This window comes from Perna viridis, chromosome 13, assembly GCF_037379345.1.
Source record: "Perna viridis isolate PV_CMFRI_1.1 ecotype Kerala chromosome 13, ASM3737934v1, whole genome shotgun sequence".
NCBI classification, from domain to species: domain Eukaryota; kingdom Metazoa; phylum Mollusca; class Bivalvia; order Mytilida; family Mytilidae; genus Perna; species Perna viridis.
The window spans coordinates 20,864,639-20,880,631 of NC_142457.1; positions in this window are offsets into that span (position 1 = coordinate 20,864,639).

The window sequence follows — 15,993 nt, forward strand, 5'->3', positions numbered from 1 at the left end:
ACTGGAATAAACAAAAGCACACATAGAAACTGGAATAAATAATAGCACACATAGAAACTGGAATAAACAATAGCATACATAGAAACTGGAATAAACAATAGCATACATAGAAACTGGAATAAACATTAGCACACATAGAAACTGGAATAGGACATTGCACATAGAAACTGGAATAAACAATAGCACACATAGAAACTGGAATAAACAATAGCACACATAGAAACTGGAATAAACAATAGCATACATAGAAACTGGAATAAACAATAGCACACATAGAAACTGGAATAGGACATTGCGCATAGAAACTGGAATAAACAATAGCACACATAGGAACTGGAATAGGAAATTGCACATAGAAACTGGAATAAACAATAGCACACATAGAAACTGGAATAAACAATAGCACACATAGAAACTGGAATAAACAATAGCATACATAGAAACTGGAATAAACAATAGCACACATAGAAACTGGAATAAAAAATAGCACACATATGAACTGGAATAAAAAAATGCACATAGAAACTGAAATAAACAATAGCACATATAAACTGGAATAGACAATAGCATACATAGGAACTGGAATAAACAATAGCATATATAGAAACTAGAATAAACAATAGCAAACATAGAAACTGGAATAAACAATAGCACACATTGGAACTGGAATAGGACATTGCACATAGAAACTGGAATAAACAATAGCACACATAGAAATTGGAATAAAAAAATGCACATAGAAACTGGAATAAACAATAGCACATATAAACTGGAATAAACAATAGCACATATAAACTGGAATAGACAATAGCATACAGAGAAACTGGAATAAACAATAGCACACATAGGAACTGGAATAAGAAATTGCACATAGAAACTGGAATAAACAATAGCACATAGAAACTGGAGTAAACAATAGAACAAATATAAACTGAAATAAACAATATTACAAATAGAAACTAAAAAAGGACAAAAAAACAAGTCTTCACAAACAAACCTAAGCATTAGTAAAATTCATTCCCACAAAATACCACATCAAGTGCTTTTAAAGGGCACGCATAGTTTTTCGTTTTTTTTATGACTCGATTTCACTGCATATTGACAATAGAATAATGTTGAATGTGAATAATTCTATTAATGTAATAGATAAGATGCGACATAGAAACAGTCAGTATATCTTTAACTGTGCCAATATTGGATGAATACAAATTCTATAATTTCTAAATGTGTCGAAACGAACACGACTGTATTGTTATTTTCTAATAAAAACAAGTCAAAATGTTATCTTGGTTACTCATTGAAACACATGTAAAGCATTTAAAAAAATATAATATTTATAAACCCAGATGTGATACTTGTCTAACCTCGAAATATGTATTAATTACTTATCAAAATGTTCAATCTCACTAATTTCAAAATCGAGGTTTCATTTCCTGTTTTTAGTAGAACCTCTTGGTGATAGAGTTCCGAGGTTTCATTTCTTGTTTTTAGTAGAACCTCTTGGTGATGGAGTTCCGAGGTTTCATTTCTTGTTTTTAGTAGAACCTCTTGGTGATGGAATTCCGAGGTTTCATTTTTTGTTTTTAGTAGAACCTCTTGGTGATGGAGTTTCGAGGTTTCATTTCTTGTTTTTAGTAGAACCTATTTGTGATGGAGTTTCGAGGTTTTATTTCTTGTTTGTAGTAGAACCTCTTGGTGATGGAGTTCCTTTTTCGAAAATGTTTGTTTTGAATACTTCTTATATACAATAAAGTTTTAGATTTAGATCTTCCAACATGTATGCATTGGATTTTTAAAACAGGTGGTAAGGGGTTATACCATGAACGCGTGTATAGCATATTGAATTTGCAATATTCAAATTACTGACATGTTTGTATTACCCTTGCAATCTCTACTATTTATAGTAACCGCATTCAGCCATTAAATCGAAAATAATAATAATAATAAAATTCATAAAGAAGTGCCTGATTCTTATATGTTTCCCAACTTAAATAGTCTCTTTTTCTGAAGTCTGCAATGATAATTGGATCCTATCGTCTCAATAGTATTGAATTCTTCACATCATAGTGTGAACCTATAAATAAGTTAAGATTAATCATAAATACGGGATCAAAATGTCGTATTTTATTAGTTTTCATCGATAACTTTTACTCCCACGTCTCTTTTATTCCTATCTGATCCAAGAAAAGGTGTTTCACCGAACAAACAGAAAGTCAAATACAAACAAGAAAAACATTGAATCTTCTCACTTAAAATTATATAGGTGTATTCATATTTGACTTGTGATCGGTTCATGGTGGTTTTATTTCAACAAATTTTCAGTACACCAGCAGGAAAAACAGAAGAAAACACGCCTAAGTAAACACATTATAAAACTGTTTTAGGTTACCATACATGTGTTTGAGTGTCATATCCCGATTTTTAATAGTCCAGAGAAAACAATACAGCTAACCCCTTACTTGAGTCAAACTTTGTTTAGAATGATTCCGATGATATGACAAGTCAAAGATGTACCTTACGTCGAATGTTAAGGGAAAAAAATTGCGAAGACAAGGAGCTGGATAGTCAGAAAACATCCACAATATAAAATTAAGTCTCCTGGAATGAGTTTGTATTAAAACATCGTGAAGAAGAAAATAATAATATTTTTGGGTTCAGAAGAACTAAGAACTGACAGATTTCAGTCATTAACAAAAAGTTGTACAGTGAAGCATATCAAAACATCAAATAACTGTAAACATCTTCTTTTCTTTCAAGTCCCTTTATTTCAATTTAAATGCAATTTGAGTCTTGACAAACAAAAACGGAATTTTCTTATCCGAACTTACATGTATTATTACCAACAAAAGGCTTCGTTTTAAGGATGTTTGCTACTCATATATTTGTCAAATTTTCCGACTCCTTTTGAAAAATTTTATGGCATAAATAAGTAATTATTTTACCAAACGCACTTTAACTTGTTACTTTGTAAGGCTTTCTTTAGATCAAATACTTCAACGTTTTTTTTTTAGATAAATCCAAGAACCAGTGGAAATCAAGCGACATCTTTCTCCTGTCAAAATTTCAAATGCTTATATCTTTTAGCGGACTGGCCAATCATCTTGATGGATGCTGTCGAGGACTATGCAAGAAAATGGATAAAACGAGAACAAGAAGACATTGATTCTCTGTCAGAGTGGTTAAAGGTGTGAGGTCTTTAATTTTGAAACGAATGAAAGTTTTAAAAAGGTCAATGAGTGCCAAACCTACATCAGTTTTCAAACACCCCGATGCAGCAAAAACATTGTCTACTATTCATGACAATTATGTTGTCGTACCAGCAGACAACGCTCAAAACAACATTGTGTTTGTCTGCAAAAAGTTTCACATCAAATGTTTATTATCAGAGGTAGACGTAGAAACTAATAGCAGTGATAAGACCTATACTGCTACCACACTCTTCAAAAAGAGATTGTGGAAAACCATAAATCTGTGCTATCTTTTTTGGTCACCCTACCAAGGACGATGATTATGATTGTCTATATTCTGGATTCCTAAACTCCACAAGAATCCATACAAACAACGTTTCATAGCTGGATCTGCAAAATGTACCATCAAACCTCTTTCAAAATTTTTAACTTATATACTCACAACTGTCAAAGAGGGTCTGCAGTCCTACCACAACCCTTGTTGCTCCCGTGGTGGTATTGGTTCAATGTGGGTCCTAAAAAATTCGAAGGATCTTTTGGAGACAGTCAGTTCAAGATTATTGTCTGAATGTGATAGCATTTAAACCTATGATTTGTCAGGGCATCGCTGTGTACTTCTGTTCCACATGCTCGGTTGGGATCCCGACTTAAAAACATTGTGCATCGTTGTTTTTCCGGTATGGATGGTGCACCTGGATACAAGTATATAGCTCTTGGTAGAGATTCCTCATGCTTTGTTACAGGTGGTTCCAGGTCGTCTACCAAATATTCAGAGGAGGATGTTTGCAGGGTGCTGGAATTTTTAATCGACAACATATTTGCCCAGTGTGGTGGACGTGTTTTTTCAACAAACGGTCGACATTCCAATGGGAACAAATTGTTCTCCTTTACTTGTTGACCTATTCCTTCATTCTTATGAGGCAGACTTTATAGCTGATTTGATCCGAAAGAAAGAATATCTTTTAGCTAGATCCTTTAACCTTTAATCTCAGTATCCGCTGTATAGATGACGTATTATCTCTAAACAATCCTAATTTCGGGGATTTGATATACCGCATCTACCCCAACGAACTTGAGTTAAAGGATACTACATACACTGTAAGGTCAGCCTCATATCTTGACCTACTTAGAAATCGATGGAAAAGGAAAACTATTGACCAAATTTAACGACAAACGTGATGACTTTTCATTCAGAATTGTCAACTTTCCTTTCATCTGTGGTAACATCCCTTCAGCACCTGCGTATGGAGTGTTCATATCACAACTCATACGTTATGCCAGAGCTTGCCGAAACTACGCAGACTTTTTGTATCTCGCTAGAACTCTAACAAATAGGCTTCTGGAACAGGGTTATGTTGCTACAAGATTGAAGTCATCACTACAGAAGTTTTATAGTCGTCATCATGATCTCGTGGATCGTTATGGTGTATCCATCTGCACCATGAAAACTGGTTTATTCAACGGGTCATAGTTTTCCTTTCCTCCTTTGTCTACCCCGGACTTGACTTTAATGAGCAACTCAGCGGATGTTTCTAGAAAAGTAGAGGACGCTTACCCTATCGGTGCACCTGGTCCATGCTCCCAGTTCTTAGTGGAGTCTCACTTGCTTTTGTTACTTTGTATGTATGATTTTAGTTACTTCATTTTTCTTTGTTGTGTATGTCTGTTCTTTCAGGTCTTTGTCCCTGAATTGCATTCTTTTGATTACCACTGTATCCTTGGTTCCCTTGATTACTTGATATAATCATATTGGTTGAACTAGAATGATTTTAAACACTTTTACAACCCTTTGAAATCTGTGTTATTCTTACGAAGAAACAATCATCTTTGGGACAGATTTCGCTGTATTTTATTAGCAAGCCCTGTACAGCATCTGACATCCTGAACTCACTATACTCGCTGAAGCCAGCCCTCTTAGAAAATGTAAGAATCTTGCAAAGTCGGCAGAATGTTAAAAATTTTACGCGATGTTATCTGATTATCAATCGACGTTTTATTTGAATGATGTCCTGAAATATCAAAAGGCCTATCTGCAACGGTAAGTAAGAGAGGAAACGTTCATGTTGTCATTAACAACACATGCCGTTATATTAGATAATAAAACACAAAACAAATAATAATTCTTCATCGATTCTATACCAATCAAATGTCTAAACTTCAGTTGTATTCGTGACAAAAAATATGCGTAATGTACCATGATTTATTTTGTATTGACAACGTCCGATAAAATGTGTTGCAAATGCATTTATCTTTTGATTAAAGACATAATGATAATTCAGTTATGAACGATTTTGAAGTATTACTAAGAAGCTTTATCAATAATGTTATGCAAGTTTATTAGCGCTAAGAAAATCGTTTCTGATTTTTGTTTATTGGGAAATGTAGGATATTCAACCAAACAGTGTATTCTAATTTATTGATTTTCATCCAATTTTCGCGCAAAATGGTCAAAACGTACGATATCTGTTGTAACATAAGCACTATGACTCTTATACAGTTTTAAAATTGAAATAATATACATATATATTTTAACTGTGGTGGAGGTAAGGAATTGGGATTTTGACCACAGATGTTATCCAAATATGAATAGTTATATCACATTGACATTGTTCCAAAAAAAGTTTAATGGTAAAAACTCAAACATGACATGTACATTTTATCACAACTTTGAAGTTACTTAATCATAATTTCAACTAGGTGCGGTATCTATAATAGGACATCATTAACCAAATACAACGTTTGGCTACATATTTTTCGAGGCTGAAAAAATAACCACATTAGTAACACAATTGTACGCAAATTGAAATCATTTTTTAGAGCAAAAATTACGCATTAAAATTGAAATGGAACTACAAACCGACACAAACAAATGTTGATATCATTTCAGGGTAAATACAAGACCAATTGTCAACACAATATGATCTGTAAAGATTTGCCTACAGTTCCTGGGTTTTGACAATAAATTAAATACAGCAGTTGGATGATCAGATACCATCAAATCCATAAACAAAGACAATCTACATACTCAATGCAGCAATATGAATAAAAGGATTACTCATAAAAACTGAATGCAAGGCAAACAAAACTTTAATCTAAAAACTAAAGCACTAACAATAACTACTAAAAGACCCGGAGTCATATCAGGTGCTCCGGAAAGAAAAGCATATCTAACTCCGCCCAAAGCATTCGCCATATTGTAAGTCAGTATAACCCGATAATAAACTAGCATCAGTAATGAAGCTCCTAGTTACAGACAACTGTCAAAGACTACTCACAGTAATGAAGCTCCTGGCTCTACACACTTGTCAAATACAACTGACAGTAATGAAGATACTAGCTATACACACTTGTCAAATACAACTCACAGTACTGAAGCTCCTAGCTATAGACAACACTCAGACACTACTCGCAGTAATGAAGCTCCTAGCTATAGACAACTGTCAAAGACTACTCACAATAGTGAAGCTCCTAGTTATAGACACTTGTCAGACACTACTCACAGTAATGGAGCTCCTAGCTATTGACACACTTGTCAAATACAACTGACAGTAATGAAGCTCCTAGCTATACACACTTGTCAAATACAACTCACAGTAATAAAGCTCCTGGCTATACAGACTTGTCAAATACAACTGACAGTAATGAAGATCCTAGCTATAGACAACACTCAGAGAATACTCACAGTAATGAAGCTCCTAGCTATAGACACTTGGCAGACACTTCTCTCAGTAATGAAGCTCCTAGCTATAGACAACTGTCAAACACTACTCACAGTAATGAAGCTCCTAGCTATAGACAACTGTCAAAGACTACTCACAATAGTGAAGCTCCTAGTTATAGACACTTGTCAGACACTACTCACAGTAATGGAGCTCCTAGCTATAGACAACTGTCAAAGACTACTCACAGTAATGAGGCTCCTAGCTATACACACTTGTCAAATACAACTGACAGTAATGAAGATCCTAGCTATACACACTTGTCAAATACAACTCACAGTAATGAACATCCTAGCTATACACACTTGTCAAATACAACTCACAGTAATAAAGCTCCTAGCTATACAGACTTGTCAAATACAACTGACAGTAATGAAGATCCTGGCTATACACACTTGTCAAATACAACTGACAGTAATGAAGATCCTGGCTATACACACTTGTCAAATACAACTGACAGTAATGAAGATCCTAGCTATAGACAACTGTCAAAGACTACTCACAGTAATGAACATCCTAACTATACACACTTGTCAAATACAACTCACAGTAATAAAGCTCCTAGCTATACAGACTTGTCAAATACAACTGACAGTAATAAAGCTCCTAGCTATAGACAACACTCAGACACTACTCACAGTAATGAAGATACTAGCTATACACACTTGTCAAATACAACTCACAGTAATAAAGCTCCTAGCTATAGACAACACTCAGACACTACTCACAGTAATGAAGATACTAGCTATACACACTTGTCAAATACAACTCACAGTAATAAACATCCTAGCTATACACACTTGTCAAATACAACTCACAGTAATAAAGCTCCTAGCTATAGACAACACTCAGACACTACTCACAGTAATGAATATACTAGCTATAGACAACAGTCAGATACTACTTACATTAATGACGCTCCTAGCTATAGACATTTGTCAGACACTACTCACAGTAACGAAGTTTCTGGCTATAGACAACTGTCAGACACTTCTCACAGTAATGAAGCTCCTAGCTATAGACAACAGTCAGACACTACTTACACTTCTGTCATTATAAACGTATATAATAACTTTAATGTGGTGGAAATATATCCGAATTAAAAAAAATAGATTAAGAAAAAAAAAATTCCCATAATGCAAACGCCATTAAGATTGTTTTTTATTCGCCCATATTTAATTTTGAACTTGACATCAAAAAGTAAATCATGCCATAAAAAATAAGAATATGGTAATAATTGAAAATTACAAAAAAAAAGAAAGAAAACTGTTTATCTTTCTAAATGCACGACGGCCCGACGTTTCGAAATAATACCTAGAATTAGTTTACTCGAACATATTAAGATTTATTTTAGGCGGATTGCTACTGGAGCACAGCCATTATCATATTAAAGCGTGCTATGATTTGAAAAAAAATCAATTTCAAACAGACAACTTCCGGTACACTAGAACATGCATCTTGTCTTTCCAGATATGGGCATAAATTTTAAGAGTAAATGAAACTAAATGAATCTAAGCAACACTTTGACGGATTACCGACGATTATTTGATCTATGTACGAATAATGACTGATGGCTAGTGTCTTTTTTATCTATTTTATGTAAAATGACACTTGTAAATTTCCGTATTTTAATTTTTAGTGGAGTCCGAGTTTTAGTGGAGTCCGAGTTGCTCATTTACTTTTATTACTATGTATGTATGATTGTAGTTACTTTATGTTCTTTGTTGTGTGTGTCTGTTTTCCATGTCTGGTCTTTGTCCCTGGATTACATTCATTTTATTACCGCTATAACCTTGGTTCCCTTGATCATTCTTTAAAACATAGGACCTTATGCCATTTATAGTTTTACATCAACTAGGATTATTTTTCGTCATAATCTAAAGAAACTTTAGGACACAAACTATAATCTTTTATTGTTGTTAAAGATAAGAAACTATAATTGATCCTTGCTTTGTAGTACTCTTGCGTTACAAGTTTCTTCCAGACTGAAAGCAGACTCTCAGTGCTTTTTAGGTCAAAGGTTAAATATGCTATGCTTACCTTTCATAGGACTTCGTTCTCTATAAACGCATATTATTGAAGATTTCAAGTTGAGGCAAAACGCACTGTATGAGTAGAACGTATTTGGATTTAAAGAAAACATTCTTATACCTTAAACAATTGGCTAATACGGTAAATTAGCATAATGGAGTAATTCTCGCAACTCTCTATTTATATGGCATGCTTAGCAAGGTGACAAAAATATACTTTAATTCAAAAGAGATCGTTTGTAATCGTCCGTACCGGAACGTTCGTAGTACATTTTTTTAAAACCGTGACAATATAAAATTGTATATATGTTCAACTTGTCAAATCGCAAGAAGAGTTTACAATAGATGAAAAAATTCCTTCAGGTCCAAATTAATTCCTGCTTATAATCGTGTCATGGCTTGGATTGATTAACTCTTCATCGAATATTACTGATTAAGATTAATAACATTGTCCCAGTTGATGAAGATGTGTATTATTTAGAATAATCAGGTATTATTATTGCCAGATAGAGATAAATGAAGTATTGGTTTGTCTCTTTTAATGAATGTCCATTGTTTCGAGGAGATGAGGAAAAGACGCCAAGTAAAATCATTAATACTATTCAGTGTAAAGGATAAGAGATGGGTACCCCTTGTTCCCATGTTAACAAATGACAAATGTGATCAACGTAGGTTGTGTATAATGGGCACGAGATTCAATGAAAGCTTCATTCGATTCAATTCAATGGCATAGGATCTCATGGAGGAGCGGATAACAGATCCCTACTTTGTCCTCATATTACATGTATGTTTAGAAACATACCTTGTTTGTCTGCTGCATATAAAGCGTAATAACACAATTACAAAACCGACAGACTCCAAGCAATATTCAATAAGAATAAAAAAAGAAAATCTATAAAACAAATTAAATTTGAAGACGAAAACCGACTCATTTAAACCAATTGTTATCCTGACTTGGTAAAAACAATTCTGATGAAAATGGTGGGTTAAGGAGGTAGACCTAGGGTAAGGGACACAACTCTTACAAATTAATGGAACGTTTGTATAAAGCATTTAACATTTACATCAATCTCATCTATGCATCAAAGTAACTTGGGCTGATTTCATTCTGTTTTATTCAGAAGGAAAGAAAAGTGAATGAGGGATTGGTCTCCAAAGAAAAACCTGGAGTATGACCATGGACAAGGATAATTGCCGCTGCAAATATTATTTCGGAATGCAATAGAAAATCAAACAATCTCATTCCAAAATTGAAAGATCTGTAATTTTGTGAAATGTAAGGCTAACTCCTGGGTGTTACATGATTTATCTAGGATCTGCAGTTATAAAATTATGTAACTTTTCCCTAAATTCAGAAAAAAATCTGCTCTTTCATGCATCTTTTCATTAAAAATTATGTCACTACCAGTATAAGTTAATTACGATTGAATATATGTGAATATTACAACATTAAAGTAAAAGCGTGAATTTAAGGGAATACAATAGATTTGTAACATTATGCGCCTAAGGAGGTAGACCTAAAGTAAATTATACAAACCTTACAGGTCATTGACACGTTTGTATTCAGCATTTTACATCAACCTCATGTAAGCATCAAAGTAACTTTCTTCAAATGAAAACATTACAGGCTTAGATGAAATTGAATGTGATGCAAATATATCACTGGTTTCAAGAGTTATTTCCTTTACCTAGGCCTACTCCCTTAAATGTACTCGTAAAATGTAAAGCATGAATCTGGACAGAAAATCACACAGACAGCATGATTTCTATATATAGTCCCATCGGCAAGACTGCTTTCATTCTATATCAAATGAAAGCTTTAGATGCTATGGTGAAATTGAATATGATACAAACATATCGCTAGTTTTAAGAGTTATTTTCCTTACCCTTAAGGAATTATCAATTCGTCTAGTCATTCTTAACATTTTATTTGATATGTTGAATATAAGGTAATTCAGACAGAGAGTCTCTTGAAGTAATATATTTAGAACAATGTATAGAAATTTAGTTAATGTTTGCTCTTTTATTTTCATATAGTAATCTATGTATGTTTTTCCAATTTTAAATTCAGCTGTAAGGTTCGGTTCTAGACGGTACCTATTTGGTTGATCGTTTTAAGTTAACCATTTGTACTTAAAAAAGACACACAAAAATTCACTGTCTTGAAAAAGTCGATTGCACAAAAAATAAATGCTAGGAAATTAATGGTATGATGTCATAAACATAGTATCATAATAATATTGGTAATAAAAACGTTTCCCTCTTTACTTCCTGTGAAATTGGAAGCAAACTGAAAATGTAGCCATCCTCGAACCTGACCATAGTTCATTCGGTGCTCTTGAATAAAAACAAACCTTCCAGATGCATTACAATTTATCATTCCTATTGCCTCACCCTATTCCCAAAAGACAGTGTTCTATTCTTAAAACACATCCCGATTCCATATAGAATCTAATTTCATGAATTTTATTTAGACTTAAACAATAGACATCTCTCACATACCATTCCATTTAGGGAAATGTCTTAAGTGATATCGAAATCAACTGGTGTATGATCGGCAGACATTGCAATTGGAACCAAGGATTTGATAATTACCGATGTACCTGGTCAATGAGCGCAGTTTTTAATGGACTTTGAGTTGCTCATTTGATTTTGTTACTTTGTATGTATTATTATTTTGTTCTTTGTTGTGTATGTCTGTTTACTATGTCTCGTCTTTGTCCCTGGGATAACATTATTTTAATTACCGCTAAAACATTGGTTCCCTTCAATATTTTTCAAATTAGTTTCAAAAGATGCATATTATAGATTCAGGTATTTTCTCCTAACCATTACTCTTCTTGTAGCCTTCAAATCCATTCCTTCCTATGTCTGGAATGAAACTGTAAATCATTTTCATCCAGTTTCGAGGCAAATGGCGAATGTGAAAGGCGTCTATTACAAAATAAAAAATAATTTGAATAAATAAAACAAAATGAAACAAAACAAAAACACAGATATAACTCTAGAAAAGCAGAGGACGCTTACCCAACCGGTGCACCTGGTCCATACTCCCAGTTTTTAGTGGAGTCATTTACTTTTGTTACTTTGTATGTATGATTTTAGTTACTTTATGGTCTTTGTTGTGTATGTCTGTTTTCCATGTCTGGTCCTTGTCCCTGGAATGCATTCTTTTGATTACCGCTATAACCTTGGTTGGTTCCCTTGATTACTCTTGCTTACCTTCTCATGTTTTTTTTAATAACAATTGGAGTTTCACAAACAAAGTTTATAGAGATATCTATATCTATCTACAAAGAGTCATCTAGTCTATATATATCTGTGCATCTGACATTGGCAGCTGAATAATGCTACTCCGACACAATATAAGTTCAATACATGTGATAACTATAACTAGGACTTAAACACCTCTAGATATAAACAGAGCAATAAAACATACATACAAAGTCACAGACGAATTATTTTAGGTATGACTGACCTAAAGAAACATCTCCTTAAGCACAAGGATTTTCATGAAAAAATGTATTTGTTCAAAAACTGAACATCTTAACCAGAAATATATTTAGAATTTTATTTTCATTTATGCATTATTCATATCTTCTGTAAGGGAAAACTATTGACTAAACTTACGACAAACTTGATGTCTTTTCATTCAGAATTGTCAACTTTCCTTTCATCTGTGGCAACACCCCTTCAGCACTTGCGTATGGGGTTTTCATATCAAAACTCGTACGTTATACCAGAGCTTGCCTTAACTACACGGACTATTTGTATCGAGCTAGACTTTCCATTAAGGCTTCTGAAACAGAATTTTGTTGCTACAAGATTGACGTCATCACTACAGAAGTTGTATGGTCGTAATCATGAACTCGTGGATCGTTACGATGTATCCATCTGCACCATGAAACCTGTTTAGTTCAACGTGTCATAGTTTTTCTATCCTCTTTCGTGTACCCCCGACTTGACTTTTTATGACCAACTCGGCGGCTGTTTCTAGAGAAGCGGAGGACGCTCACCCTACCGGTGCACCTGGTCTGTGCTCCTAATTTTAGTGGAGTCCGAGTTGCTCATTTACTTTTGTTGTTTTTATGTATTATTTTAGTTACTTTATGTTCTTTGTTGTGTTTTCCTATTTTCAATGTCTGGTCTTTGTACCTTGATTACATTCTTTTGATTTCCGCCAGAATCATGGTTCACTTAATTACTTATTGACTGGTGGCAATTTTATGAAAACCATTTGTGTTGAAATATACCAGAGTAATTAAGCGTCATGAAAGCAATTTGTACAAAAAAAAACGATAGTATAATGTTTTAAGCATTCGTTTACTAAATACGAACAGCTCTTAAATTATTTAAACTTCCCACTTATACCATATATCATCCCCATCTTTCCCATTCCCCATTGTCCGCATCCCTATTCCTAATTGGGAATTCCCCGGTCCCCATAGAAAACTTCCTATTCCCCCTTGGAATCTCCATGGCATGTTTCTTATCAACTATTTACATTATCAGATTAAATTTTACATTTTTATATTCATCCACATTTTAGCCGTTATTTATAATTAAATTCAATACTTTTTCCATATCTATAAATATTCTTAAACTAATCATCCTATTCTGCTAGTATAAAATGAGAGTGTTCAGAGTTTAAGACATAATTATTCAGGATAAATCAGAGTAGTTCTCGGGTAAGATTGTAGTATACATATACATATGTTTGCCTATATAGTTGGTTACAAATGGTCAATAAAACTCTATAATGCCTCAAAACCTCGATGTTACTCCCATACAGAGATCGGTAATCGCTTTATTATTAAACATATCAGAATTTAGTTCCATTTAAGAAAGCCTTAATATCTGCATAAACCTATCATAAGTATGATTTTTTTTAATATCGACGGGCGGAAGGATGTTATGATCAATATATTTATATACACAACCATTTCAGTCGAATAAACGAAGGAGTAATGGTCCTTTCAAATGCAACATGAGATTGGAATGTTGTGTTTTCTTTAAGAAAAGATACTGGCATCTATATGTATAAAATGAAAGTAAAAATGAATGGAGATGGTATAACGCAACATCAGAACTAATAAAAAAGAGTAAAAGCTGTCCAAGATCGCAATAAAGGATTCGACAAGCAATACGAGGAAGAACACAAGAAGACGAAATAAATGAATGTATCCCTCTTATTTTCGTTTAAAATATGAAAACAAAGTCGACTTGATGAAAAATAATAACAAAATAGTTCAGACTAAAAATAAATTAGATACTACCTTTAGTGACTCCTCTTAACAAAAATAAAAAAAATCACACACACACACACACACACACACACACACACACACACACTCTAGTAAGAATATATGAAAGTACAAGGTACTTGAACTAAATATAGATTTAAGGAATATGGTAGTTATAGTTATCTGAAGCCATTGAAACAAAAAGACAAAAGAAATTCATATACAAAATTAAAGATAAATAGAAATACCTCCATTTGGAGTAATAGTACAATAATCATTCTTTGTTACGTACATCCCGATCTATATGTTTTCCTAAACTTGTTAAAAAAATCACCAAAGTCAGTGGAGCGGTTTAAGAGAAGTCCCGCTTACGAGTTTGTAATCTGTTAAACCATTCAAAATTTATATTTAAGTACATTTTCGATTTGCATGACAGTTTCTGCTTTAAATAGTAATAGTTTTAATACTTTATTCAATTATGCAATTCTGTATTCCAGGGATTAAAATGTGAAAAATGTATCACATCTGAAGCGTCACATTTGCAAAAGCAATTCAAAATTTGGTGTCTGCATAAATTCAATACTGTATGTAGTTTACAAAATCATATAAGATAATGATTTGAAAGTACCCTAATTCGTGGATATCAATTTTTCCTGGATTTGGAAAGTAACACAAGTTCGTGGATTATTTGATTCATAGCTTTGATGTTTTCAGCGTACAAATCAATGGGATTCTCCTTATCGTTGGGAACCAAATTTCGTGGTTTGGCCTACCCATGAAAACCTCGAAAATTGGAACGCAACGAACAATAGTATTTTTCACAGTATTCGAAAGTGTTGCGACATTTGATCCTGGCCGTTTTTTACTTTTGACATAAAATAAAGAAATATTTGTTTCGAATGTAGCTCAAACCACATCACAAATATTAAACAGTGCATTGTCATCATTATTCAAATTTACAGACAATTATAGAAATCCCAAATCACATTTATCTTGCAGACTTAATAACAGATGTCATTATTTCATTAGTTAACAAATTGGATATAAAAGATCGTCTTCCATTGCTTTATGATATCTGTTCAACGAGTTATTGATGTCTTTAAATAGAAAATCTTGTCAGAAAGAATGTTTTATTAATCAATATTGAAAATTCGATTATTTGTTATCACGATTTTTTTCCTGATACTTTCAAACAAGGATGTGCCAAAGGATGTGACAATCGCATGTCGAAAATTGATTCGTTTGGCGGTCCAAGCATCATGCTATGGTACGGTATCGGTCTCAATGTGAAACGTGGCCTTTTTACCTTAGTGAATGTTGGCCCAGAGAGAGGAATTTGTGTAATATCTGCTATCAATGTTTATAAACTTAAGACAATGAATAAGTCATAAAAAGTCATGTATCATAATTTTATGTATGTAAATTATATTTCCATATTTTATATTACCTTAAAAAGGAATTAAGTGCGACGTTTCTTTTGCAATTCAATATACATGTAAAACAGTTATATGATTTGTTACTTACCATATTTAGTCATGCAGGGAATGCTCTAGATCCTAATCATCATATTAGTTCATAACTTATATTAAAAAATGAAAAGTAAAATATAACTTTCTGGAAAATGCATTTTTTGTGATTGTTAGAACCCATTAACATTTACCCTATATCAAACTCCTTGTATCACATCACTAGAATTTCTTTGTACACTAAATATAACATATTACATCCTTGACCTACTTCACTAACCTTTCATCACATCCTGAACAAAATAAAGTATAGTTTAAAATATATGATAAAGTACAAGTTGTTGGGA